The sequence below is a fragment of the Lingula anatina genome, chromosome 1 (genome assembly GCF_051362555.1).
Source record: "Lingula anatina isolate TDL-2025a chromosome 1, LinAna3.0, whole genome shotgun sequence".
Classification (NCBI taxonomy): Eukaryota; Metazoa; Brachiopoda; class Lingulata; order Lingulida; family Lingulidae; genus Lingula; species Lingula anatina.
Window position 1 is genome coordinate 66,252,383 of NC_141767.1, and position 6,905 is coordinate 66,259,287.

General features: G+C 36.9%; 1 long non-coding RNA gene across 1 annotated transcript; it reads right to left on the bottom strand.

The window, feature by feature from the left end:
* Positions 1–3,717: 3,717 nt before the first annotated feature.
* Positions 3,718–6,690, bottom strand: LOC147764895 (uncharacterized). Its single transcript, XR_015331961.1, has 2 exons — positions 6,034–6,690; positions 3,718–4,428 (listed from the first exon to the last, which is right to left on the bottom strand). It is a non-coding gene; the product is annotated as an uncharacterized LOC147764895 (long non-coding RNA).
* Between the last annotated feature and the right edge of the window lie 215 nt (positions 6,691–6,905).

Genomic DNA, 6,905 nt, shown 5'->3' on the forward strand with positions numbered 1-6,905 from the left:
TGTATAAATTTTTTGTGGAGAGCATTTAATGCTTCCAGCGCTTTGCCTCCATTTCTTTCGAATAAACGTTGTTATAAAAAAAAAATTCATGCAAGTTAAATCGACTTACATGATTTTGCAATAATTCATTTTTCACAAAAAGGTGACCTTGCAATTAGATTTAATAAGCCACTATGACGATTTTCGCACCTGGTCATTTCCTTTCTCCTACACTCTAAAGTTCGTAAACATGAAACAGAACACATTTTAAGTGTGCAAATGTTACAGTTTGAGAACGCTTTAAACAGTGTTCTGGCACTAGAACAGTAAGCGTTGTGAAATATAGAACACGGATCTAGGCCGTCTTCTGGGTCTTCTGGTGTATAAATTTTCGGTCAGATTTTCAGTTTACATTGTCAGCCATCTAGTGTTTTCTGTCGGAAGACGGTCAAAAATGGAAAATGGATCAACAAAGATAATTTGGAAGACTGTCAGAAAATATCTCTGGATCCACCCGTGATTTTTATGTTCTTTTTTGTGTTTTGTTCAGAACACATTTCCATGTACATGTAAATTCAGAACACTTTTTACTTGTTTAAATGTTACATTTTGAGAACGCTTTAAACAGTGTTCTGACGCTAGAACAGTAAGCGTTGTGAAATATAGAACACATTTTTATGTTCTTTTTTGTGTTTGTGTTTTAGAACACAATTACATATATTTCAGAACACTTTTTACGAGACCCGGCATACAAATTTGGCAGCAAGTTCTTTATTTTGACACTGTAATCTAAAAGATTTCTTTAAGTAACTTGAGTAAGTATATAAAAAGCTTCAATTTGACACTGGATTTTGACATGTCCAAAACAAGCTAGCAGCAGCTTAAAAAAACTTACATAAGTGTTTTCTTTGAAGCATGGATACTTCGTTAATGTCGTTTCAATACCAAGTCCCATATCATCCTCACTTAGGAGTGCCATTTGGTGTGGTCGTGTGCTCCGCAGCAACGCCCTTACATGCTTCCAATTTTTCTAAGTCCAAGCAGTCTGCAGTTCCTGCACGTGACGCTCTACATCCTCAGGACTTTCTACATGTTGCTCAACTACTGGTTAGTTCATGTATGTCTTCATCTTTTTCAATGCTGATGTGGTAGGTCAGGCCTACCCAACTACCAGACTCAGCACTAAGGATCCTGAATTAACCGGTATATCGGACCACACTACCCGTTTTCAAGATGTGTGTGTCAGATCGCATTTCGGAGTATCAGTCAGAACACAGACAGGATGAGCCCACGCTCGGCTGTCACCTTGATTGGATAGTAAACGATTGTCTTAAAATCGCTATATGATTTTAAAACCACTTTTGAAAGCCACCTAGATGAACCTTAGACTGCCACATTAATCTAATACAATGCAAAAAAAGCCCTATCAAAAGTGGTTAAAACATTCAAACCGAATGTCGTAAAGTCCCCATATACCCCCATAGAGACAATAAAATACAGGCCTACCCAACTACCAGACTCAGCACATAAGGATCCTGAATTAACTGGTATATCGGACCACACTACCCGTTTTCAAGGTGTGCGCAAGTGTCTCGATTCCATGGCCCCGTATCTCGAAATAGAATCGGTTATGGAATCGAGACGCTTGCAAGCGCACGTGCGCAACATGGCGAACCTTTCGAGATACGGGGCCTGGTCCCCAATTGTTGACAATATGTTGTAGCAAAAGGAGGCCACTTCTGTGATCATAAAGACCACACCCTTGCAGGGGTCCCATTGACACCGAGGTGGACTTGACCAAATCACTGAATGGAGAAAGTGGTGACATTACAATTTCTTCAGAGATTTTATCTGAAGCTAATTAAATTTACGAATAAAAAAAGTAACTGCATGAAACATTAGTACAGTAGTGGAAAATGACTGAAATAAAATGACTGATATATGTCCAAAGAGGTGCATGAACTTTTAATGAAATGTACAGAAATTACCAACACAGATCAATTGAGTCATCATTACATACAGGAAAACAATGCTTTTGACATTTTTAATAGAAACCAAAATTTTATTCGTCATTACTTTTAAAAATAATTTCTAGCCAAAATGTAGTATGGCATTCCTGTGTGCAAAAAAGCAGACTTTCGAGAACTGAAGGAAGTTTTACTGTATTATGTAAGCATGTATATACCTTTATCCACATTCAGCAAAATAGTCTCATCAATCTTGAAAGGCTCATGGGATGTAGGGCCAGGCTGAAGGATTACAACAAGTCACATCCTGCTCCAAGACTATGCTTATGCCTTGAGACCTGATGAATCATTTCATGATGTTTCCTCCTAACATGTATATTATAACACTGCCAATTTTTTGTGGTGTAGGCACATGCACCAATACAACAAGCCACTGCAAATTTTTAGTCATGTTGATGGTTGCGAATAAAATGTTTGCTAAAAAGTTGATAACTGTGATTGGCAATTTCACTTAAAGCACTCTCCTGTCAAAAGACAATAGGTCGCGCTGTGCTTTATTTCGTGTAAAGTCACGTCATCCACGAATGCGTTCCACGCACCAGTGCACAGGGTTAATTACTCGTGCTTTAAGCCAGATCAAGAAGTTATAATGACATTATAACTTCTTGGCCAGATAAAGCACTCGGCGCTGAGCTTTACGAGAACTAGAGCAGATAATTGTCTCGGCTTCGCCTCGCCAATTATCTGCTCTATTTCTCGTAAAGCTCAGCGCCTCGTACTTTACCTATACCTTAGACCACGGTGGAAGTGAAGAACAAAAAACCCAGACGTAGTCCCTTACCTACACTGGTCTATCGTTTCATTGTGTGAAAAGCTCCAGTGGCCAGACAATTTTCACGGTGCCATGAAGATAAACAGTTAAAAAATACCCACAAAAAATTCGGCAACCGTAGGATGCGCCAACATATAGATAATTGCGATGGTATTTATGCCGAAATATCAAAATGAATAGCCCTGCCGTTCCAATCGGCAATCCTCGACTGTCGAGTGCGGAGACATCCGAGTAGTTCCAAGTGCTGCCGTTCTACCCTTTAAACCAATCAAAGCAACGGAAAGGGGTCACGTGATCACTTGACCTACATCTCATCGATGTAAACAATGAATTTCCATGCGAAGCTTGCACATTTAATAGATGATTCCCATGCGTTGTTTCAATAAAAAAATAAGTCCTAGGTTTTTAAAATCGATGTCAATATCGAGAGAAAGATTTAAATAGTTGGAGAATACGTGTATTTTAGGTGTATTTATATAATTGGCTAAATGATGACGTGAATTCACGGTTAAAAGGTATGTAGTATAGCCCGTACACTGTGCATTGTACCACTTCTACAATCGCACACAGGTCACACTATTACCCAATATAGTGATGATATAATCACTTGCATGTATGTTCAGTAATGTTACATTGAATGCATTTTAAATTCTCAGGTGTGTTAAAGCGCATATAATCACTTAAAATTATTTGACTCAATATTTTACACTGATAAATAGTACAAACTAGGTATTCATGTGGGCTGTCTGTTTATGAAGCTGGCAAGTGCTCAAAAAATTATTTCAAAAATATGTAAGTGCTTCACTAGGTAGAATAATTGAGTTTTTTATGTTCAAGTTTATCTTTAAATTGCAGAGGTACAATTTTTAAAGAAGTTTGATAATTGCAATTAATTGCAGCATTGTCTAGTAACAACAGCATATTAAAAGAAATAACAGCTCACATTTAACAAGGCTTTTATGATATATATATAATATATTTTTTCCAACTTAATTATTTAAACTGTGAAATTATAACTTTCTACATTTCTTGTGCATATCTGAAAAAGATTAATAAAATGCCATTCGAACAGGTACACTTAAAATTTTGCAAATGGATTTTAGGTCTAAGAAAGCAGGCTAGCAATACCATTTTTAGAGCTGAGCTTGGCAGTTACCCTATTATTTCAACTATAACTAAACCTGTCTAAAGATTAGTCTTAGACTGGAACAACTACTAGTAGATAATAGAACTGTAAATCAGGTGCACAGTCTTGAGCAAGATACAAAGGGAAACACATGGACAGAATCTATCCGAAGATAACAACCCACCAAAGAAATTATATCAAATAGAAAACCTTTTGGAAATATTGAACATAAAAATCGAAAAACACTTCTGGCAGGAATTAAATAGCTCAATCTCAAACAAATTAAGGACATACAAAACAATAAAAAAATATTATGAATGTGAAAATTACATCAAAATGAGTGTCTCCCCATTAAATATCAAAACACTTGCAAAAATTAGACTAAGTGACCACAACTTTTTTTTTACAAATAGTGCAGATAGCTGGCAGCACTGGTGACTTTGATATACCAAACCCTGAGACTGATCTCAATTTCTTGGGAGATGGACCTTGTATTTTGGGAAGAGTATAACTGGTTGATGGTTCTGTAAAAGAAGCAAAATAACATTTTACTTTTCATACCATATATATTAGTGCATTATAATGTGCAGATACTGACTACTACAGAAACAACTTTAACGTTGGATAAATATTCAAGTGGGTGTAACAAAGATATGTAAAAATAGTAATGTGCTCAAAATTCAGTTATAAAAACAGTTGCCCTGTATAAATAAAAAGACAACATAGAATACATATTTCAAATAAAAACATCTGGATACCTGGATACACAAATGATTTAGCAAATACAGAGCAGACCGCAAATCCTTGATTGTTGCAAGTGCAATTGTATATACAATCACTATGATTTAACTATAAAATAAATGAATAATAATGAAATAAGATAAGACAGTCGCATGTGAGTTTATCACATGATTGACACCAAGTGATATTGACAACTATAATTACATATATCCTCATGATTCAAAGGGCATAGGGTAGGTATAGGATTCAATGTATTAGTGGCTCAGCATGTTCCTTTTATGAGGAACTAAGCTGTAACAAACTATAGGCAAATGAGACCCACTGTTTAATATTTGTTGCAACTAAGACAAATTAATCAAGCTTAAAGATCTAATAATTAATAGGGAGCCCACTAGCATTCTGCTGCCCAGATTAATATCAGATGCCTTGAATAAAAGTGACTCTTCTCTTTAAACTGAACTATATCTACCAGTCACCCTACTCATTATCATTATTCCTTAATTGATACTGTTTGTCAACGTATTTCTTTATTGATACTATTTATGTATACCTTTACTGATTCTATTCATAAGGGAAAGTTACAAGGATTATTCCTAACAGTCCTAATTAAATTAATCACATTGCAGCTTGTTCTGTGAAAAGCTATCCTACTTTTTCTGGCTCACAAGATACAGTAAATATTCCCTAAAATACATTCTCATTGAAGTTGGGCTTAGCCTATACATATTTATATTCACTAATGGTTGCACATGTGCAGCAATGTATTGGGGGGGGAGGAACACTCCACAAATAACATAAAAGATTCTACCATGATACTTAAGCCTCTGTCTCATAAAATCCCACCATAACATTTGTTTGTATATCTTGTTGTGTGAAGCCTTACATTATTTTGTGTAAATGCAATGCTAATTATGATAAATATGGATGAACTAATAATGAGATGTTAATCATGGCAAGAACATACAGCTAGCTTAGGCTGTATTCCCAGAGCTTTTAGATTGATCTGTCCCCGCGGGGAGTCTAACTAGATTACTGTCAGATAATCCGGCTTAAATGTCCGTCCCGCCTACTACAAGCTGTAAGGGGGTATTTAACTTTCGTGTCCGCCCCACTGACAGCTGTTTAGCGTGAACCCCTAAAGTAGATCTATCTAATCTCTGGAAATGGGGTCTTATTCAACAGAGAGGAGTTGTTTCATATCTTAAAACCTTTAAGTATTTACAAATAAAATAATAATAACACTAATAAACTTTTTTATCATTTTCTTATTTTCTTTCTTTCATATCACTTTTATCAGTCACATATTGATATGTAACATCAGCCACTTACAATGTAAACATCACACGATCGGGGCTGACTTAAAAACAAATTACAATATGTTGACATACCTTCTTCAGCAGGACTGCCTTGTTTCTCAGCTTTCTCATACTTCTTTGCCGCCTGAGATAGCCCCTTCTTGTTAATTAGCTTTCTGTAGCAAGAAAAGTGACATCATGGTTTGGCTTCCAAATCGTCGAATCCTTATCTAAATCCGTACTGTACGGATCCACTGAACAGCAGCGGCTTCTCTGCTGCCAAATTTCAGCCATTGTTTCGCTGCGACTCTAAAAGTTTCCCAGCGAACACGTGTGATGGTATCTAGAGTCTCTTAATTAGCTACCTTCTTCTATGTGCATGCAACACGAAAGATGAGAATTTGGCGAAGATTTCGCGTCTCCCTCCTCAGACTCTTCATTACAGCCGACCATGCTGCTTTGTTTACATGGCATGGCCTGGTGGGAAGGTGACGTGACCCCCTTTCCGTTGCTTTGATTGGTTAATCTGATCTGAATCTGATTAAAAGGCTCGAACGGCGGGGCTATTCATTTTGATGTTTCGGCATAAATACTACCGCAATTATCTATATGTTGCCGCACCTCTCGGTTGCCGAATTTATTGTGGATATTCTTTTACTGTTTATCTTAATGCACCGTGAAAATTGTTTGGCCACATCACATATTGAAGGAAAGAGCTTTTCTAAACGCTTTTATGCATATCAGGTGGGGTACTAACGTGGTGAAACTCGCATAACCGCACGTCTCGCGTGAATGCGTTATATAACCCGTTCATGGACCGTAGTCTAAATGATTAAGACGAGCCTAGCCGTCAGTACCGGTTATTGTTTTGTGACCTTGAGGAGCAATTAGGTTTGGTCGTTGCGGCACGCATCAACAGTAGTTGAACTACCACACCTGGGTCTTTTGTTTTTGACAACTGTTCA